The sequence below is a fragment of the Rutidosis leptorrhynchoides genome, chromosome 10 (assembly GCF_046630445.1).
Source record: "Rutidosis leptorrhynchoides isolate AG116_Rl617_1_P2 chromosome 10, CSIRO_AGI_Rlap_v1, whole genome shotgun sequence".
Taxonomy (NCBI): domain Eukaryota; kingdom Viridiplantae; phylum Streptophyta; class Magnoliopsida; order Asterales; family Asteraceae; genus Rutidosis; species Rutidosis leptorrhynchoides.
Window position 1 is genome coordinate 223,639,078 of NC_092342.1, and position 24,629 is coordinate 223,663,706.

The 24,629-nt window shown below is 33.3% G+C and overlaps 1 pseudogene; it reads right to left on the reverse strand.

The window, feature by feature from the left end:
- Window positions 1-24,393, reverse strand: LOC139870830 (probable mitochondrial import inner membrane translocase subunit TIM21; annotated as a pseudogene).
- Between the last annotated feature and the right edge of the window lie 236 nt (window positions 24,394-24,629).

The window sequence follows — 24,629 nt, forward strand, 5'->3', positions numbered from 1 at the left end:
TTCAAAATTATATGTAATTCAAATTATACAAAATTCCTTCTCCTTTAGATGACAAACAATTTTGGGACAAAAGGCAGCTGGGTCAAAACCCCGGCCCACATAAAGGCCAACTTCTCATAGACAATTCAAAATACTAAATTATGAATAGGATCAGGGGTAAACTGGAATGGAAATCACGACACCGTATGAATTGCTGAGGTTGAATTTGTTTGGTGCATTTCTTAAATTACGCAGGAAGATAAGATTCAAGGAGCATTTTTGAAGGGGATGGCGTGTGAATTTCAACTTGCAGATACATGAACTTTCATTGCTTATCCTCTTTGTCTTTAAACATCTCGGTAAAAACCTTGCCTGCTCCATGTGGCCCTCGGATATAAAAATCTATCTATACTAATGCGAAAGAAACGGATCGTATGGCCACACAAATAATAATTGATAAGCTAGCAAGAACTTATACCAAAGGAATAAAGGCAAAGCCTCACACGGCTAAAACCAAAACAAAGCCAAAGGGCTATTCTCTGTTTTATTAATTCGAAATAAAAATCAATTCTACTCTTCTATCTATCGACATTCTCCTATATATACTATTATATAACTAAACAAACTAAGAGATAACTATAAACTAAAAGATAAAGATAATGATAAACTAAAAACATAAACAATTTAAAAGTTAAACTAAAAGATAATGCTAATAGATAATGTTGCTTGCTCCCTACGTACAGAAGCTTCCAAATTGATCATATTCCTTTTGCTTTCAACTTGTTTGACGTTGCTATCCAATTCCAACTCTATTGCAATGCGACCCAACAAACCCAATATAATTTTGTGGCCCAACAAACCCAATATAATTTTGTAACCCAACTCGCAAGAGCCCAACATGCTTGAATCCTGCATCATCCTCCCCTTCTTCGAAAAGACTAGTCCTCGAGTCTACTGAAATATCTGACCGATCCGTAAGAACCACACGATTTTGTTTTAATTCATTGTTCATAACAACAACAGCAACATCTCCGGAATAGACAATTGTAACATCTTCGTGGAACACGTTGGTGTTGAATTCATTTATTTCAGAACCATCATCAACTTCACACTCGTAATCTTTTTCCTCAAAAATACTCATCCTCGAGACTGTCTCATCGATGATTAGTGATCCCGAAGGAGACCATGTGAGAGTCACTCCTTCCTCTTGTGCCTCTTCACTATCAGTATCATAGATGGGTTAGAAATCTTCATCTACGAGAGGTTCGGGAATATATTCCATATTAAAAATTTGATCATCTCTAAACGATTCCTGGATAGTTTCCTCAACGCTCAATGAACGTTGTTGAAAATTCTGGTACTCAACGAAAACTTCTTGCCGAAAATTTTCGTGTAAGAATTTTTGCTCTAATAACTTCCTCATTTTCTCCCATGTTTTCACTTTAGATTTTCGGGCATACGCCCTAGATATCCGAACATGTTCCCACCATAAAGAAGCGTGCTTGAGCAACTTTATTGCAACTAATTTCACCTTGAGGTTGTCGGGGATGTCTTTGAGATCAAAGATATGCTCCACCGTGCTAATCCAATCTAGGAAATCTTCCGGATGCATAGATCCGTTAAACTCAGGTATCTCAACTTTCAACCCTAGATTACGCAACGAGTCTTCTCTAGTTCTCCGACAATGACCCTGAGGTGCGAACGGGGTTGTCCGATCCCATTGTTCATGGGTACGATTGGACTCACTCCCATCCGTTCCGTGGTAATGGTTCATCTCCAGCTCAACAATTCTTCTGGTTAAACGCTCGATTTTCGCATCTCTTTGATCAATATCACCGTGTCTGTTATAGTTTCGATCACGGTAATAATTTTCGGCCATAACCTGGCTCTGATACCAAATAATGCAAAAGAAACGGATCGTATGGCCAAACAAATAATTAATTGATGAGCTAGCAAGAACTTATACCAAAGGAATAAAGGCGAAGCCTCACACGGCTAAAACCAAAACAAAGCCAAAGGGCTATTCTCTGTTTTATTAATTCGAAATAAAAATCAATTCTACTCTTCTATCTATCGACATTCTCCTATATATATTATTATATAACTAAACAAACTAAGAGATAACTATAAACTAAAAGATAAAGATAATGATAAACTAAAAACATAAACAATTTAAAAGTTAAACTAAAAGATAATGCTAATAGATAATGTTGCTTGCTCCCTACGTACAGAAGCTTCCAAATTGATCATATTCCTTTTGCTTTCAACTTGTTTGACGTTGCTATCCAATTCCAACTCTATTGCAATGCGACCCAACAAACCCAATATAATTTTGTGGCCCAACAAACCCAATATAATTTTGTAACCCAACTCGCAAGAGCCCAACATGCTTGAATCCTGCATCATAACCCAGGAATTCATGGGAATGACTTCGCCCCACACTTCTATACTATCTTATAAATTTGTAATTTGATGATGTCATTTTTACTTATTTGTCACACTCTTAATTAATTTCATGAACATGTGTCATTATGACATAAACTTGCTGATGTCATTTTTTATTTTTTTATTATATAAATTATTAGTATAATAAATTTAATAAAGAAAATATATTCTAAGTAGTATTAAGTTAGTTTAGATTATTAATGGAGTAATTAATTAATACGGAGTAATCAGTATGGTAAAATGAACTCTTTATTGAAGAAGCTTTAAACTTATTGGTCTGCCTCACACTCCTCCAATCCCTTCTCTCTGACATCTATCTGACATCAAATGCACGCCTCTAAACTCGCATCCTTCAAATGATCAGTAATTCTTCATCTTCCTCAAAATTCATCTGACTTCTTCTCCATATAATATACTATAACCAAAATATAATAATAGGTACAAACTGATTCTAGAAATTTTAATCTTTTTTTATACTGCATTTGTATATTGTCTATTTGATACCACCGTTGAAGTTGCTCAAACAATACCACCGCAAAACAATTAATCTAATTTTATTACTGCAGATGAAGTGTAGATTTCAAAATGCATGTAAATACTGCCATCAAATCTGTCATTACTCTCTCATCTCTTTTTCAGTCTGCTATATCTATAGGTGAGTATCCATTTTATGTTCATATTATTGATTATTACGTACACTATATAGAAATTCATATTCCATCTTCTCTTACTTTGGTTTTTGTATTTTGAATTGGATTCATAAACTTTCATAAACTCTGATTTATGTTTGTATCCTTATTGAATAATTTGTTTTTGTATTGAATGATTCTTCATATTACGCTAATGAATTAGGGCTTTTGAATATTTTTCTTCAAATTTATAATTAAAGTTTGAAATTTAATCATATTACGCTAATTTGTCTTTGTATTGATTATTTTTTGTATTACGCTAATGATTGCTCATATTACCCAAGGTAACTCGATCTGTTGTTATTTGCATTAATTAGAAATTTGATCATATATAAATGCTTACAAAGGGGTTTTGGATGTGTGAACTTATGTAATGTTAGAGCTGTTTAATGAGATAAAATGGCTAGAAGACAGATAGGTGTTGTTTGCGTATAATTTTTTTAGGTTATGTAATACTTACGTCGACTTGCCGTTAATGTGCAATTTAGCAATATGGACCCATTTTAGATATCTTTAGGCATCATCTATTTTAATGTAAACTGTATTGATGTTGTTTCTAGCTTTTATCTATTAATGAAATTGAATTTAACAATTGCCATACAACAAAATTGTGTGTAAATGTCAATATGGTAATATATATGAAACCGTTTGTTTTTATGGAATTTTAAGATTAGGGTTAGACTTCATATAAGTGTAAGTGTTATATTAGGTCATGTTAGAAGTGATGTCTATAACATGAAGCCATCGTGTTTATATTTATCAAAACTTTACTGTCTTTTTATTAGAATTGGTATTATTAAGATTGACAGGTATCATCATCACAATGACATTTAGCTTTTATCAAATAACTACATGTGGTGTACATGCTATACCCATTGTGGTGCATCAAATTGGCCATGAGATTGGGTAATATTGACTTATATTAGGTGTGATAATGAGCAAATGTGGTCTTTAAATTGTAGTGACCCGGACTTTTCCATATTTATATATATTAATTGAGATTGAAATTTATATGATTAAATGTTTCCAACATGTTAAGCAATCAAACTTGTTAAGACTTGATTAATTGAAATATGTTTCATATAGACAATTGACCACCCAAGTTGACCGGTGATTCACGAACGTTAAAACTTGTAAAAACTATATGATGACATATATATGGATATATATATAGTTAACATGATACTACGATAAGTAAACATATCATTAAGTATATTAACAATGAACTACATATGTAAAAACAAGACTACTAACTTAATGATTTTTAAACGAGACATATATGTAACGATTATCGTTGTAAAGACATTTAATGTATATATATATCATATTAAGAGATATTTATACATGATAATATCATGATAATATAATAATTTAAAATCTCATTTGATATTATAAACATTGGGTTAACAACATTTAACAAGATCGTTAACCTAAAGGTTTTAAAACAACACTTACATGTAACGACTAACTATGACTTAACGACTCAGTTAAAATGTATATACATGTAGTGTTTTAATATGTATTTATACACTTTTGAAAGACTTCAATACACTTATCAAAATACTTCTACTTAACAAAAATGCTTACAATTACATCCTCGTTCAGTTTCATCAACAATTCTACTCGTATGCACCCGTATTCGTACTCGTACAATACACAGCTTTTAGATGTATGTACTATTGGTATATACACTCCAATGATCAGCTCTTAGCAGCCCATGTGAGTCATCTAACACATGTGGGAACCATCATTTGGCAACTAGCATGAAATATCTCATAAAATTACAAAAATATGAGTAATCATTCATGACTTATTTACATGAAAACAAAATTACATATCCTTTATATCTAATCCATACACCAACGACCAAAAACACCTACAAATACTTTCATTCTTCAATTTTCTTCATCTAATTGATCTCTCTCAAGTTCTATCTTCAAGTTCTAAGTGTTCTTCATATATTCTACAAGTTCTAGTTACATAAAATCAAGAATACTTTCAAGTTTGCTAGCTCACTTCCAATCTTGTAAGGTGATCATCCAACCTCAAGAAATCTTTGTTTCTTACAGTAGGTTATTATTCTAATACAAGGTAATAATCATATTCAAACTTTGGTTCAATTTATATAACTATAACAATCTTATTTCAAGTGATGATCTTACTTGAACTTGTTTTCGTGTCATGATTCTGCTTCAAGAACTTCGAGCCATCCAAGGATCCGTTGAAGCTAGATCCATTTTTCTCTTTTCCAGTAGGTTTATCCAAGGAACTTAAGGTAGTAATGATGTTCATAACATCATTCGATTCATACATATAAAGCTATCTTATTCGAAGGTTTAAACTTGTAATCACTAGAACATAGTTTAGTTAATTCTAAACTTGTTCGCAAACAAAAGTTAATCCTTCTAACTTGACTTTTAAAATCAACTAAACACATGTTCTATATCTATATGATATGCTAACTTAATGATTTAAAACCTGGAAACACGAAAAACACCGTAAAACCGGATTTACGCCGTCGTAGTAACACAGCGGGCTGTTTTGGGTTAGTTAATTAAAAACTATGATAAACTTTGATTTAAAAGTTGTTATTCTGAGAAAATGATTTTTATTATGAACATGAAACTATATCCAAAAATTATGGTTAAACTCAAAGTGGAAGTATGTTTTCTAAAATGGTCATCTAGACGTCGTTCTTTAAACTGAAATGACTATCTTTACAAAAACGACTTGTAACTTATTTTTTCGACTATAAATCTATACTTTTTCTGTTTAGATTCATAAAATAGAGTTCAATATGAAACCATAGCAATTTGATTCACTCAAAACGGATTTAAAATGAAGAAGTTATGGGTAAAACAAGATTGGATAATTTTTCTCATTTTAGATACGTGAAAATTGGTAACAAATCTATTCCAACCATAACTTAATCAACTTGTATTGTATATTATGTAATCTTGAGATACCATAGACACGTATACAATATTTCGACCTATCATGTCGACACATCTATATATATTTTGGAACAACCATAGACACTCTATATGTGAATGTTGGAGTTAGCTATACAGGGTTGAGGTTGATTCCAAAATATATATAGTTTGAGTTGTGATCAATACTGAGATACGTATACACTGGGTCGTGGATTGATTCAAGATAATATTTATCGATTTATTTCTGTACATCTAACTGTGGACAACTAGTTGTAGGTTACTAACGAGGACAGCTGACTTAATAAACTTAAAACATCAAAATATATTAAAAGTGTTGTAAATATATTTTGAACATACTTTAATATATATGTATATATTGTTATAGGTTCGTGAATCAACAGTGGCCAAGTCTTACTTCTCAACGAAGTAAAAATCTGTGAAAGTGAGTTATAGTCCCACTTTTAAAATCTAATATTTTTGGGATGAGAATACATGCAGGTTTTATAAATGATTTACAAAATAGACACAAGTACGTGAAACTACATTCTATGGTTGAATTATCGAAATCGAATATGCCCCTTTTTAATAAGTCTGGTAATCTAAGAATTAGGGAACAGACACCCTAATTGACGCGAATCCTAAAGATAGATCTATTGGGCCTAACAAACCCCATCCAAAGTACCGGATGCTTTAGTACTTCGAAATTTATATCATATCCGAAGGGTGTCCCGGAATGATGGGGATATTCTTATATATGCATCTTGTTAATGTCGGTTACCAGGTGTTCACCATATGAATGATTTTTATCTCTATGTATGGGATGTGTATTGAAATATGAAATCTTGTGGTCTATTGTTACGATTTGATATATATAGGTTAAACCTATAACTCACCAACATTTTTGTTGACGTTTTAAGCATGTTTATTCTCAGGTGATTATTAAGAGCTTCCGCTGTCGCATACTTAAATAAGGACGAGATTTGGAGTCCATGTGTAGTGACCCGAACTTTTCCATGTTTATATATATTAATTGAGATTGATATTTACATGATTAAATGTTTTCAACATGTTAAGCAATCAAACTTGTTAAGACTTGATTAATTGAAATATGTTTCATATAGACAATTGACCACCCAAGTTGATCGGTGATTCACGAACGTTAAAACTTGTAAAAACTATATGATGACATATATATGGATATATATATATAGTTAACATGATACTATGATAAGAAAACATATCATAAAGTATATTAACAATGAACTACATATGTAAAAACAAGACTACTAACTTAATGATTTTTAAACGAGACATATATGTAACGATTATCGTTGTAAAGACATTTAATGTATATATATCATATTAAGAGATATTCATACATGATAATATCATGATAATATAATAATTTAAAATCTCATTTGATATTATAAACATTGGGTTAACAACATTTAACAAGATCGTTAACCTAAAGGTTTCAAAACAACACTTACATGTAACGACTAACGATGACTTAACGACTCAGTTAAAATGTATATACATGTAGTGTTTTAATATGTATTTATACACTTTTGAAAGACTTCAATACACTTATCAAAATACTTCTACTTAACAAAAATGCTTACAATTACATCCTCGTTCAGTTTCATCAACAATTCTACTCGTATGCACCCGTATTCGTACTCGTACAATACACAGCTTTTAGATGTATGTACTATTGGTATATACACTCCAATGATCAGCTCTTAGCAGCCCATGTGAGTCACCTAACACATGTGGGAACCATCATTTGGCAACTAGCAAGAAATATCTCATAAAATTACAAAAATATGAGTAATCATTCATGACTTATTTACATGAAAACAAAATTACATATCCTTTATATCTAATCCATACACCAACGACCAAAAACACCTACAAACACTTTCATTCTTCAATTTTCTTCATCTAATTGATCTCTCTCAAGTTCTATCTTCAAGTTCTAAGTGTTCTTCATAAATTCCAAAAGTTCTAGTTTCATAAAATCAAGAATACTTTCAAGTTTGCTAGCTCACTTCCAATCTTGTAAGGTGATCATCCAACCTCAAGAAATCTTTGTTTCTTACAGTAGGTTATCATTCTAATACAAGGTAATAATCATATTCAAACTTTGGTTCAATTTCTATAACTATAACAATCTTATTTCAAGTAATGATCTTACTTGAACTTGTTTTCGTGTCATGATTCTGCTTCAAGAACTTCGAGCCATCCAAGGATCCATTGAAGCTAGATCCATTTTTCTCTTTTCCAGTAGGTTTATCCAAGGAAATTAAGTTAGTAATGATGTTCATAACATCATTCAATTCATACATATAAAGCTATCTTATTCGAAGGTTTAAACTTGTAATCACTAGAACATAGTTTAGTTAATTCTAAACTTGTTCGCAAACAAAAGTTAATCCTTCTAACTTGACTTTTAAAATCAACTAAACACATGTTCTATATCTATATGATATGCTAACTTAATGATTTAAAACCTGGAAACACGAAAAACACCGTAAAACCGGATTTACGCCGTCGTAGTAACACCGCGGGCTGTTTTGGGTTAGTTAATTAAAAACTATGATAAACTTTGATTTAAAAGTTGTTATTCTGAGAAAATGATTTTTATTATGAACATGAAACTATATCCAAAAATTATGGTTAAACTCAAAGTGGAAGTATGTTTTCTAAAATGGTCATCTAGACGTCGTTCTTTCGACTGAAATGACTACCTTTACAAAAACGACTTGTAACTTATTTTTCCGACTATAAACCTATACTTTTTCTGTTTAGATTCATAAAATAGAGTTCAATATGAAACCATAGCAATTTGATTCACTCAAAACGGATTTAAAATGAAGAAGTTATGGGTAAAACAAGATTGGATAATTTTTCTCATTTTAGCTACGTGAAAATTTGTAACAAATCTATTCCAACCATAACTTAATCAACTTGTATTGTATATTATGTAATCTTGAGATACCATAGACACGTATACAATGTTTCGACCTATCATGTCGACACATCTATATATATTTCGGAACAACCATAGACACTCTATATGTGAATGTTGGAGTTAGCTATACAGGGTTGAGGTTGATTCCAAAATATATATAGTTTGAGTTGTGATCAATACTGAGATACGTATACACTGGGTCGTGGATTGATTCAAGATAATGTTTATCGATTTATTTCTGTACATCTAACTGTGGACAACTAGTTGTAGGTTACTAACGAGGACAGCTGACTTAATAAACTTAAAACATCAAAATATATTAAAAGTGTTGTAAATATATTTTGAACATACTTTGATATATATGTATATATTGTTATAGGTTCGTGAATCAACCAGTGGCCAAGTCTTACTTCCCGACGAAGTAAAAATCTGTGAAAGTGAGTTATAGTCCCACTTTTAAAATCTAATATTTTTGGGATGAGAATACATGCAGGTTTTATAAATGATTTACAAAATAGACACAAGTACGTGAAACTACATTCTATGGTTGAATTATCGAAATCGAATATGCCCCTTTTTATTAAGTCTGGTAATCTAAGAATTAGGGAACAGACACCCTAATTGACGCGAATCCTAAAGATAGATCTATTGGGCCTAACAAACCCCATCCAAAGTACCGGATGCTTTAGTACTTCGAAATTTATATCATATCCGAAGGGTGTCCCGGAATGATGGGGATATTCTTATATATGCATCTTGTTATTGTCGGTTACCAGGTGTTCACCATATGAATGATTTTTATCTCTATGTATGGGATGTGTATTGAAATATGAAATCTTGTGGTCTATTGTTACGATTTGATATATATAGGTTAAACCTATAACTCACCAACATTTTTGTTGACGTTTAAAGCATGTTTATTCTCAGGTGAATATTAAGAGCTTCCGCTGTTGCATACTAAAATAAGGACAAGATTTGGAGTCCATGTTTGTATGATATTGTGTAAAAACTGCATTCAAGAAACTGATTTCGATGTAACATATTTGTATTGTAAACCATCATGTAATGGTCGTGTGTAAACAGGATATTTTAGATTATCATTATTTGATAATCTACGTAAAGCTTTTTAAACCTTTATTTATGAAATAAAGGTTATGGTTTGTTTTAAAAATGAATGCAGTCTTTGAAAAACGTCTCATATAGAGGTCAAAACCTCGCAACGAAATCAATTAATATGGAACGTTTTTAATCAATAAGAACGGGACATTTCAGTTGGTATCCGAGCGTTGGTCTTAGAGAACCAGAATTTTGCATTAGTGTGTCTTATCGAGTTTGTTAGGATGCATTAGTGAGTCTGGACTTCGACCGTGTTTTCTTTAAAAATGATTGCTTAACATTTTTGTTGGAAACTATATATTTTTAACATGTGAATATTATGTGATATATTAATCTCTTAACGCGTTTGATATTATGTGATAGATGTCTACCTCTAGAACAAGTCCCATTGACTCACCTAATAATAATGAAGAGTCAAATGTAAATTGGAATGATTCGTGGACTGATTCACAAGTTCCCGAAGAGGAACCGGAAGAAGAGTCGGAACCAGAAGAAGAATCGGAACCGGAAGAAGAATCGGAACCGGATGAAGAAATAGAACCGGTGGGGGAAATAATAAAACGGTTAAGTAAAAGAAAATCCTCAACCAACCGACCAAGGTTAATTATGGTCAATGGTGTTTCCTCCAAGGAAGCAAAATATTGGGAGGATTACCAATTCTCCGATGAATCGGATTCCGACGAGAATTCCGATGATGTTATAGAAATTACCCCAACTGAATTTAAAAAGGCAAAAGAAAATAATAAGGGAAAGGGCATAAAAATAGAGAAATCTAATTCCAACCCCGATGAACTTTATATGTATCGTCAACCCCCGAAGTCCTTAAGTTGTAACAATGACCCGAGAACCTCTAAACCACCAGGTTTTTCTAAACCAATGTGGACAACGCCGGCTCGTATTAGGGGAACATCATATATCCCTAGAAACTTGGCAAAACGAACCAAAACCGAAGAAGAAGAAACAAGCGAGTCGGAATAAGATAGCTGTATTCGTGTGGTGTAATATATGTAATATAGTGTGCTTATGCTTTATGATATATGCAAAAATTGCTTGTATTAATAAATAATTTTTTTTATGAATCTAACCCTTGTCTATTTTATAGTATAAAAACACAAAATGGATAAACAACCCAATATTTTAAGAGACCTACCCGGAGACATGATTGATGAAATCTTGTCTAGAGTCGGCCAGAATTCCTCGGCACAACTATTTAAGGCGAGATCAGTTTGTAAGACATTCGAAGAACGTTCCAAGAATGTCTTGGTTTATAAGAGACTTTCGTTTGAAAGATGGGGGATATCACATTGGGAAACCCATAAGTTACGATGTGTTTACTTTGACGCATATATTGCGGGGAACCCAAATGCTATTTTACGCAACGGGTTAAGAAATTATTTTGACTCAATATATCCGAATATTGGACTTCGTGATTTAGAAAAAGCGGCTAACATGCAACATAAAGAAGCATGTTATGCTTACGGATTAGTAATGTTCGCTTCTCACCAAAGTGAGAACAAGAACATCGGGCTACAACTATTAAACAAAACGTTTCCACAAGTGACGGAGTCGGTAATTGGGGTAAGAAATGAGGTTTTTAGATTGTTACGGGACTGTTGGACATTACGTAACCCTCGTCCCTTTGACGACGTTACAACACACTGTCTTATCAACGGCCATAACGGTTATGTTGCACAAGACCAAGGATGGGAAGTAGTCCTAGTAAAACCAGAATGCATGACTTGTTTCTGGACGTATGAATTACGTGTCTTTATTGCCTTTGCTGAACGACTTGTGTACTAGCTAGAATTATCTTCACAACTATCTTGTATCAAAGTTATTGTGTGCTATATTTCATGCTTTATGTAAAATAAGCGGTATTGTAAGTTTGTAAAATATTGTATAAAAGTTTGAACGCGAAATATTATTATAATCAGTTTTTCATATAGAATTGTAGTAGTTGAATTGTATATTAGCTACTAAGTATGAACTTAACGGGTAGGTACTACCCGAATTTAAACTTATAAAACGCTAATATGAAGAAAAAGCTTTTATAAATGAGTTCATATTATGCTACGAAATACTATTAACTACTCTTAATATTCTGTATGATTAACTTGTTCCATTTAACTATTTTGAAGGAAATGGCACCGACTACTCGACACACCGTGAATATGAATGAAGAGGAATTCCGTACTTTTCTAGCTTCAAACATAGCCGCAGTACAGGCTGCGCTACATACCAACAATAACCTTGGATTTAGCAGTACAGGAAATCGTGTAGGATGCACCTACAAAGAATTCACTGCCTGCAAACCCTTGGAATTTGATGGAACCGAAGGACCGATTGGATTGAAACGGTGGACCGAGAAGGTCGAATCGGTGTTTGCCATAAGTAAGTGTACTGAAGAGGACAAAGTGAAGTACGCTACGCATACCTTCACAGGTTCTGCGTTAACATGGTGGAATACCTATCTAGAGCAAGTGGGACAAGACGATGCGTACGCACTACCGTGGTCAGCATTCAAGCACTTGATGAACGAGAAGTACCGTCCCAGAACCGAAGTCAATAAGCTCAAGACAGAACTTAGAGGGTTACGAACCCAAGGATTTGATATTACCACGTACGAAAGACGATTCACAGAATTGTGCCTATTGTGTCGGGAGCATTCGAAGATGAGGAAGAGAAGATCGACGCGTTTGTGAAAGGATTACCGGAAAGAATCCAAGAAGATATAAGTTCACACGAGCCCGCCTCCATACAACAGGCATGTAGAATGGCTCACAAACTAGTGAACCAGATTGAAGAAAGAATTAAAGAACAGACTGCTGAAGAGGCCAATGTGAAGCAAGTCAAAAGAAAGTGGGAGGAAAACGGTGATAAGAATCACCAATACAACAACAACAGCAATTACAACAATAATCGCAACAATTATCCCAACAATCGCAACATCAATCGCAACTACAACAAACGGCCCAACAACAACAACAACAACAACAACAACAGCAACTACAACAATCATCCCAACAACAATAATAACCGCAACAACAACAACAATCAGAAGCAGCTATGCCAAAGGTGTGAAAAGAATCACTCGGGGTTCTGCACCAAATTTTGCAACAAGTGTAAAAGAAATGGTCATAGCGCGGCGAAGTGTGAGGTCTACGGACCAGGGGTTAATAGAACAAAAGGAACAAATGGTGTCGGAACGAGTAATGGCGGAGCAAGTAGTGTCGGAGCAAGTTATGCCAATGTAGTTTGTTATAAATGTGGAAAACCAGGCCACATTATTAGAAATTGCCCGAACCAGGAGAACACGAATGGACAAGGCCGTGGAAGAGTTTTCAATATTAATGTGGTAGAGGCACAGGAAGACCCGGAGCTTGTTACGGGTACGTTTCTTATTGACAATAAATCTGCTTACGTTTTATTTGATTCGGGTGCGGATAGAAGCTATATGAGTAGAGATTTTTGTGCTAAATTAAGTTGTCCATTGACGCCTTTGGATAGTAAATTTTTACTCGAATTAGCAAATGGTAAATTAATTTCAGCAGATAATATATGTCGGAATCGAGAAATTAAACTGGTTAGCGAAACATTTAAGATTGATTTGATACCAGTAGAGTTAGGGAGTTTTGATGTGATAATCGGTATGGACTGGTTGAAAGAAGTGAAAGCGGAGATCGTTTGTTACAAAAATGCAATTCGTATTATACGAGAAAAAGGAAAACCCTTAATGGTGTACGGAGAAAAGGGCAACACGAAGCTACATCTTATTAGTAATTTGAAGGCACAAAAACTAATAAGAAAAGGTTGCTATGCTGTTCTAGCACACGTCGAGAAAGTACAAACTGAAGAAAAGAGCATCAATGATGTTCCCATTGCAAAAGAATTTCCCGATGTATTTCCGAAAGAATTACCGGGATTACCCCCACATCGATCCGTTGAATTTCAAATAGATCTTGTACCAGGAGCTGCACCAATAGCTCGTGCTCCTTACAGACTCGCACCCAGCGAGATGAAAGAACTGCAAAGCCAATTACAAGAACTTTTAGAGCGTGGTTTCATTCGACCAAGCACATCACCGTGGGGAGCTCCTGTTTTGTTTGTCAAGAAGAAAGATGGTACATTCAGGTTGTGTATCGACTACCGAGAGTTGAACAAACTTACCATCAAGAACCGCTACCCACTACCGAGAATCGACGACTTATTTGATCAACTACAAGGCTCGTCTGTTTATTCAAAGATTGACTTACGTTCCGGGTATCATCAAATGCGGGTGAAAGAAGATGATATTCCAAAGACTGCTTTCAGAACACGTTACGGTCATTACGAGTTTATGGTCATGCCGTTTGGTTTAACTAATGCACCAGCTGTGTTCATGGACCTTATGAACCGAGTGTGTGGACCATACCTTGACAAGTTTGTCATTGTTTTCATTGATGACATACTTATTTACTCAAAGAATGACCAAGAACACGGTGAACATTTGAGAAAGGTGTTAGAAGTATTGAGGAAGGAAGAATTGTACGCTAAGTTTTCAAAGTGTGCATTTTGGTTAGAAGAAGTTCAATTCCTCGGTCACATAGTGAACAAAGAAGGTATTAAGGTGGATCCGGCAAAGATAGAAACTGTTGAAAAGTGGGAAACCCCGAAAACTCCGAAACACATACGCCAGTTTTTAGGACTAGCTGGTTACTACAGAAGGTTCATCCAAGACTTTTCCAGAATAGCAAAACCCTTGACTGCATTAACGCATAAAGGGAAGAAATTTGAATGGAATGATGAACAAGAGAAAGCGTTTCAGTTATTGAAGAAAAAGCTAACTACGGCACCTATATTGTCATTGCCTGAAGGGAATGATGATTTTGTGATTTATTGTGATGCATCAAAGCAAGGTCTCGGTTGTGTATTAATGCAACGAACGAAGGTGATTGCTTATGCGTCTAGACAATTGAAGATTCATGAACAAAATTATACGACGCATGATTTGGAATTAGACGCGGTTGTTTTTGCATTAAAGACTTGGAGGCACTACTTATATGGGGTCAAAAGTATTATATATACCGACCACAAAAGTCTTCAACACATATTTAATCAGAAACAACTGAATATGAGGCAGCGTAGGTGGATTGAATTATTGAATGATTACGACTTTGAGATTCGTTACCACCCGGGGAAGGCAAATGTGGTAGCCGATGCCTTGAGCAGGAAGGACAGAGAACCCATTCGAGTAAAATCTATGAATATAATGATTCATAATAACATTACTACTCAAATAAAGGAGGCGCAACAAGGAGTTTTAAAAGAGGGAAATTTAAAGGATGAAATACCCAAAGGATCGGAGAAGCATCTTAATATTCGGGAAGACGGAACCCGGTATAGGGCTGAAAGGATTTGGGTACCAAAATTTGGAAATATGAGAGAAATGGTACTTAGAGAAGCTCATAAAACCAGATACTCAATACATCCTGGAACGGGGAAGATGTACAAGGATCTCAAGAAACATTTTTGGTGGCCGGGTATGAAAGCCGATGTTGCTAAATACGTAGGAGAATGTTTGACGTGTTCTAAGGTCAAAGCTGAGCATCAGAAACCATCAGGTCTACTTCAACAACCCGAAATCCCGAAATGGAAATGGGAAAACATTACCATGGATTTCATCACTAAATTGCCAAGGACTGCAAGTGGTTTTGATACTATTTGGGTAATAGTTGATCGTCTCACCAAATCAGCACACTTCCTACCAATAAGAGAAGATGACAAGATGGAGAAGTTAGCACGACTGTATTTGAAGGAAGTCGTCTCCAGACATGGAATACCAATCTCTATTATCTCTGATAGGGATGGCAGATTTATTTCAAGATTCTGGCAGACATTACAGCAAGCATTAGGAACTCGTCTAGACATGAGTACTGCCTATCATCCACAAACTGATGGGCAGAGCGAAAGGACGATACAAACGCTTGAAGACATGCTACGAGCATGTGTTATTGATTTCGGAAACAGTTGGGATCGACATCTACCGTTAGCAGAATTTTCCTACAACAACAGCTACCATTCAAGCATTGAGATGGCGCCGTTTGAAGCACTTTATGGTAGAAAGTGCAGGTCTCCAATTTGTTGGAGTGAAGTGGGGGATAGACAGATTACGGGTCCGGAGATTATACAAGAAACTACCGAGAAGATCATCCAAATTCAACAACGGTTGAAAACCGCCCAAAGTCGACAAAAGAGCTACGCTGACATTAAAAGAAAAGATATAGAATTTGAAATTGGAGAGATGGTCATGCTTAAAGTTGCACCTTGGAAAGGCGTTGTTCGATTTGGTAAACGAGGGAAATTAAATCCAAGGTATATTGGACCATTCAAGATTATTGATCGTGTCGGACCAGTAGCTTACCGACTAGAGTTACCTCAACAACTCGCAGCTGTACATAACACTTTCCACGTCTCGAATTTAAAGAAATGTTTTGCTAAAGAAGATCTCACTATTCCGTTAGATGAAATCCAAATCAACGAAAAGCTTCAATTCATCGAAGAACCCGTCGAAATAATGGATCGTGAGGTTAAAAGACTTAAGCAAAACAAGATACCAATTGTTAAGGTTCGATGGAATGCTCGTAGAGGACCCGAGTTCACCTGGGAGCGTGAAGATCAGATGAAGAAGAAATACCCGCATCTATTTCCAGAAGATTCGTCAACACCTTCAACAGCTTAAAATTTCGGGACGAAATTTATTTAACGGGTAGGTACTGTAGTGACCCGAACTTTTCCATGTTTATATATATTAATTGAGATTGATATTTACATGATTAAATGTTTCCAACATGTTAAGCAATCAAACTTGTTAAGACTTGATTAATTGAAATATGTTTCATATAGACAATTGACCACCCAAGTTGATCGGTGATTCACGAACGTTAAAACTTGTAAAAACTATATGATGACATATATATGGATATATATATATAGTTAACATGATACTATGATAAGAAAACATATCATAAAGTATATTAACAATGAACTACATATGTAAAAACAAGACTACTAACTTAATGATTTTTAAACGAGACATATATGTAACGATTATCGTTGTAAAGACATTTAATGTATATATATCATATTAAGAGATATTCATACATGATAATATCATGATAATATAATAATTTAAAATCTCATTTGATATTATAAACATTGGGTTAACAACATTTAACAAGATCGTTAACCTAAAGGTTTCAAAACAACACTTACATGTAACGACTAACGATGACTTAACGACTCAGTTAAAATGTATATACATGTAGTGTTTTAATATGTATTTATACACTTTTGAAAGACTTCAATACACTTATCAAAATACTTCTACTTAACAAAAATGCTTACAATTACATCCTCGTTCAGTTTCATCAACAATTCTACTCGTATGCACCCGTATTCGTACTCGTACAATACACAGCTTTTAGATGTATGTACTATTGGTATATACACTCCAATGATCAGCTCTTAGCAGCCCATGTGAGTCACCTAACACATGTGGGAACCATCATTTGGCAACTAGCAAGAAATATCTCATAAAATTACAAAAATATGAGTAATCATTCATGACTTATTTACATGAAAATAAAATTACATATCCTTTATATCTAATCCATACACCAACGACCAAAAACACCTACAAACACTTTCATTCTTCAATTTTCTTCATCTAATTGATCTCTCTCAAGTTCTATCTTCAAGTTCTAAGTGTTCTTCATAAATTCCAAAAGTTCTAGTTTCATAAAATCAAGAATACTTTCAAGTTTGCTAGCTCACTTCCAATCTTGTAAGGTGATCATCCAACCTCAAGAAATCTTTGTTTATTACAGTAGGTTATCATTCTAATACAAGGTAATAATCATATTCAAACTTTGGTTCAATTTCTATAACTATAACAATCTTATTTCAAGTGATGATCTTACTTGAACTTGTTTTCGTGTCATGATTCTGCTTCAAGAACTTCGAGCCATCCAAGGATCCATTGAAGCTAGATCCATTTTTCTCTTTTCCAGTAGGTTTATCCAAGGAAATTAAGTTAGTAATGATGTTCATAACATCATTCAATTCATACATATAAAGCTATCTTATTCGAAGGTTTAAACTTGTAATCACTAGAACATAGTTTAGTTAATTCTAAACTTGTTCGCAAACAAAAGTTAATCCTTCTAACTTGACTTTTAAAATCAACTAAACACATGTTCTATATCTATATGATATGCTAACTTAATGATTTAAAACCTGGAAACACGAAAAATACCGTAAAACCGGATTTACGCCGTCGTAGTAACACCGCGGGCTGTTTTGGGTTAGTTAATTAAAAACTATGATAAACTTTGATTTAAAAGTTGTTATTCTGAGAAAATGATTTTTATTATGAACATGAAACTATATCCAAAAATTATGGTTAAACTCAAAGTGGAAGTATGTTTTCTAAAATGGTCATCTAGACGTCGTTCTTTCGACTGAAATGACTACCTTTACAAAAACGACTTGTAACTTATTTTTCCGACTATAAACCTATATTTTTTCTGTTTAGATTCATAAAATAGAGTTCAATATGAAACCATAGCAATTTGATTCACTCAAAACGGATTTAAAATGAAGAAGTTATGGGTAAAACAAGATTGGATAATTTTTCTCATTTTAGCTACGTGAAAATTTGTAACAAATCTATTCCAACCATAACTTAATCAACTTGTATTGTATATTATGTAATCTTGAGATACCATAGACACGTATACAATGTTTCGACCTATCATGTCGACACATCTATATATATTTCGGAACAACCATAGACACTCTATATGTGAATGTTGGAGTTAGCTATACAGGGTTGAGGTTGATTCCAAAATATATATAGTTTGAGTTGTGATCAATACTGAGATACGTATACACTGGGTCGTGGATTGATTCAAGATAATGTTTATCGATTTATTTCTGTACATCTAACTGTGGACAACTAGTTGTAGGTTACTAACGAGGACAGCTGACTTAATAAACTTAAAACATCAAAATATATTAAAAGTGTTGTAAATATATTTTGAACATACTTTGATATATATGTATATATTGTTATAGGTTCGTGAATCAACCAGTGGCCAAGTCTTACTTCCGGACGAAGTAAAAATCTGTGAAAGTGAGTTATAGTCCCACTTTTAAAATCTAATATTTTTGGGATGAGAATACATGCAGGTTTTATAAATGATTTACAAAATAGACACAAGTACGTGAAACTACATTCTATGGTTGAATTATCGAAATCGAATATGCCCCTTTTTATTAAGTGTGGTAATCTAAGAATTAGGGAACAGACACCCTAATTGACGCGAATCCTAAAGATAGATCTATTGGGCCTAACAAACCCCATCCAAAGTACCGGATGCTTTAGTACTTCGAAATTTATATCATATCCGAAGGGTGTCCCGGAATGATGGGGATATTCTTATATATGCATCTTGTTATTGTCGGTTACCAGGTGTTCACCATATGAATGATTTTTATCTCTATGTATGGGATGTGTATTGAAATATGAAATCTTGTGGTCTATTGTTACGATTTGATATATATAGGTTAAACCTATAACTCACCAACATTTTTGTTGACGTTTAAAGCATGTTTATTCTCAGGTGAATATTAAGAGCTTCCGCTGTTGCATACTAAAATAAGGACAAGATTTGGAGTCCATGTTTGTATGATATTGTGTAAAAACTGCATTCAAGAAACTGATTTCGATGTAACATATTTGTATTGTAAACCATTATGTAATGGTCGTGTGTAAACAGGATATTTTAGATTATCATTATTTGATAATCTACGTAAAGCTTTTTAAACCTTTATTTATGAAATAAAGGTTATGGTTTGTTTTAAAAATGAATGCAGTCTTTGAAAAACGTCTCATATAGAGGTCAAAACCTCGCAACGAAATCAATTAATATGGAACGTTTTTAATCAATAAGAACGGGACATTTCACCATGCTTGTATGATATTGTGTAAAAACTGCATTCAAGAAACTTATTTTGTTGTAACATATTTGTATTGTAAACCATTTTGTAATGGTCGTGTGTAAACAGGATATTTAGATTATCATTATTTGATAATCTACGTAAAGCTTTTTAAACCTTTATTGATGAAATAAAGGTTATGGTTTGTTTTAAAATGAATGCAGTCTTTGAAAAACGTCTCATATAGAGGTCAAAACCTCGCAACGAAATCAATTAATATGGAACGTTTTTAATCAATAAGAACGGGACATTTCATAAATCTTGAGGGTATAACCAAATGTTTTAGGGTGGTAATTTCGACCCATGTTTATTCAAGAATATAATTTTTATTAGTATATCTTTCACTTTTATAACATGTTAGTTTGTATATTTTTTTACTACTGGATGATATTCCTTTTTCATGTTCCAAACAATAGTTGTAATGGATATTATCTCCATATCTTTTATTAATAGTATCTCTACTATATTTACAATTTGATAATTTGAATATGATTTGTATATGGACAAGTAATAACTGATTCTGTATTTTGGTTATATGTAACCCTTAAAAATGAATGGAGTGTAGCCATGACAAACTTTGAGACTCATTGACATTGATTAATATTTGTGTAGGTCTAAATTTAGTGTGTAAACAATAGATCAATCAGTATTAGCTATTTGATTCCCCACCTGAATATCCTTAATAACCGATCACTAAATGTCATTTAGTCATTTATGGAGTAAATATTTTTTTAAAACGTTGATTCTATTTTTGTAGTAATTAATCTTAACCACCTATGCAATTTTCTTTTTTAAATGTTTTTTTAACAAACCCGTGATTTCACGAGTCATTCAACTAGTTAACCTACATATATCAAAACAAAAGACCAGTTGGTGTTAATAATAAAGACCAGAATGTCAACCCAACCGAGTACTAATAATTTTAAAAATCCTTAATTTCTCTGTATCTTCCAAGTATTTGTGTTTTATGAAATACATTCGTAATCGTAAATTTAAATAGTAGGCGTATTTTTTAACAAATAATACACCCTTCATCCCAAAATACATATGACTTTTCAAAGTCCTTATTAAATTTTGACTTTAAATATTATTTGTCTTATATAATACTTGATAAAAACTATATGAATGGATTCGGTTTTAAAAATGTGTTTTTATTGGTATAACGTTCATCAAATATTATATGATATAAACAGATATATCTATAGTCAAAGTTGCACAAGAAAGACTTAAAAAGTCAAAGCAGGACGGTAATTTTGGAACGGAGGGAGTATATTACATGAAACTTATACAGAGTTGAGAATAGTAACCTCAACATGCTCAACACCTTCATCATCTTTCCAGACTCTATTATGAATCCGCTGCCGAGCCGTCGGTTTCTACTTTCCTGACCTTATCCAGTAATAGGTGACCCAATTCTGACCCTAACCTGGTAAAGTAACTTGTTTCAGTCTTCAATACTTCAAATAAAATAATTTAGAGTTATTCATTTATTAGCAGAAAAGCTAGATGAGTAGTTTATAAAGCACGAATCCATATAACATTTAAGTTCAAACAAAGAAGCAACCTGACTATCACTTTGAATCCTGCTGAGAGCCTTGTTGAAAACCTTGTACCTAGAGAAGAGTACGGATATCTTTTAAACTAAAGACGATAATTGAAAAACTATTAAAATTAATTCGAGCAAGTCTTACTCTTTTGGTTCAAATATAAGTTGTTTAAAAACACTGCAGCAGCGATTCCAAACCCTGCAAGGATAACAACACTATAGGAAGCTCCTTCCGTAAACGTCATTGGCTTCTCTGGTATATTATAAGTGGGTGCATCAAACGGATCTTCAACTTTCGTTACATCTTTCCTAGACTGAATTACAACAACGTAGTAATCCTACTGTATAATGCAAATCAAATGATGTGGCAATTAACAGTTATTTATCTGTTGATAATGCAATGCAGATATATATAACACACGTTAAACGTAAATTTCACAATGCATTCTTAGAAACTATAGGAGCTTTACAATTCATTCAACTTAGCAGTTACATAAATATATCAATCAAATTTAATTAAAAACATTCTAAAGTGTCAGACTGAATTACAACAACGTAGTAATCCTACTGTATAATCTCATTTAGTCAGTAAAATTACTTTTTATCTAATCAAACGACAACGGAGTTAGCAGCTAATAGGTATTGATCGTACCAAATCCAAAGTGCGGATCGGACACGAGTGCAAATCACAATCACGTTAACGGTGAGCGGTTTGGTCTTCTTGAACTCTTCAGTATAACAATGATTACCGGATCCAAATACTAGTTTCGAATCGGGTCAAACTTGGTCAATCACTTAGAGAGAGAAAGTTCTTCTATAGATCTGCTCTGACAAAACAAAATGATGTCCTCTGCTAATTAATGAAATCCAGGTGGTCTATTTATAGACAAAAAAATTCAAAGGTTCTATTGAGTAAACAAAAAAAACTTTAATTGACTAAATTGTACTCATAATCGTTATCACCTTTAATATAATACAAAAAATTCAACCTAAAATACGACAAATTTGACTGATTTTAACGAATTTCTGGGTTTTCCGAATTTTGAGAGACTTTAACCTGATTTTTTTCCAGCTTTGACCCGAATTTTGACCGTTAACTGTCATATTAGACGGTTTTCTTCGAGACGGGACGGGCTAGTCACCAAAGCGTCGCAACGGGCGTCGCAACGGCTCGAGACGGGGTGTTTTGCAACAGAGGTTTAAAGACACGATGTAGCGGGGCGAGTCGTAAACCGCCGAATAACCGAGTGTGATTTAAGTTTTTTTTAATAAATTTCTCTAAGGATGACTATTTTATTTCAGTAAATAGATTAGTAGTAGGGCTTGTTAATTTTTTATTTATTTAACTTTTTTTTTTTTTTTTTTTGATAACATGAGAGTGGTCTTGTTAAAATTGTTAACATTGATATTAATCCTATTAATTAATCCTATTATTATTATTATTATTATTATTATTATTATTATTATTATTATTATTATTATTATTATTATTATTTATTATTTATTAATTATTAATTAATTATTAATTATTAATTATTAATTATTAATTAATTAATTATTAATTAATTAATTATTATTTATTTATTATTTATTATTTATTTATTATTTATTTATTTTTATTTTTATTATTATTATTATTATTATTATTATTATTATTATTATTATTATTATTATATTATATTATTTTATCCTAAAAAGCATGGGATTGTTGGTCGTTCCCTCTCTCCCAAAACTACAATAGTACCAAAGCCTTTTCACACCTGAACTTTAATTTTTTCCCCTCAACTATAACCAGCTTACAAAAAATACACCAAATCTCAGGGGTTAAAACGTAAATTCTCTAAATTAAAATAAAAACACCACCCAAACCTTTCGACACCCCGTATCATGCTCATCGCTCCGAGTTAAATTTCGCCAAGCACTCTGTTAAACTCGAAATATTTTTACGAACAAAACGAAACTAACTACGTTCGAAACGGACACTTTTTAAAAAACACTAAACACAACGACAACTCGTATCTTTCCGCTTGCCGCGAGTCAAATTTTTCCGACAGCGCGTCAGACTAGAAATAATTTTGTGAACAAAACGATACTAACTACGTTCGGAACGGACACTTTTTAAAAAACGTTAAACACAACAACCCGTATCTTCCTGCTCGCTGCGAGTTAAATTTTTTCGCCAGCACCGTCAGGCTCGAAATAATTTTATCAACAAAACGAAACTAACTACGTTTGAACCGAACAGATTTTAAAAAGCACTAAAGACGACGACACCAACAACGACGCATAACACATAGGCCGTTTTCCTTTCTGTAAAAAAACTGCGTTAAATATGAATACGCCGGCCGAAAGCCCCCGCCGCATCGCGCGGGCCGTATCGGACTAGTTGATAATAAATGATAATATAGTTTTATACACATTTTATATATAATTTTGATAACAATATTAATCATAATTATACATCATCTAAGTTGATTTCTTAAATTATGTACATGATACATAATTGATTAGATCTGATAATTTGTTGTTCGTTATCGAACACAAAACCCACAAACATTCTTAAAAACATGTGTACATCGAATTGAAAAATATCACACCACAATGTACTTGAAGAACATACGCAGCTATAAACACAAACCAATTGCGCCCCCTGCACCCTTGCACCGCTGCCATGATCCGAATCTACGAAATACAACCCCATACGTTTCTTATTGGACACACTCCAATTTAGTTAATTCGAAAGGTTAATTGTTTGTAACATCAAGTGCCACATAAATCATTACTCACTGAAATTTGGGGGATACGACCCCTCATATTCTCTATTAAAATCTGCCCTTGATTATGTACGTACGTTAGAATTTTGTCACGTAAAAATTCGAGAATTTTATGATTACACTACAAAATAAAAC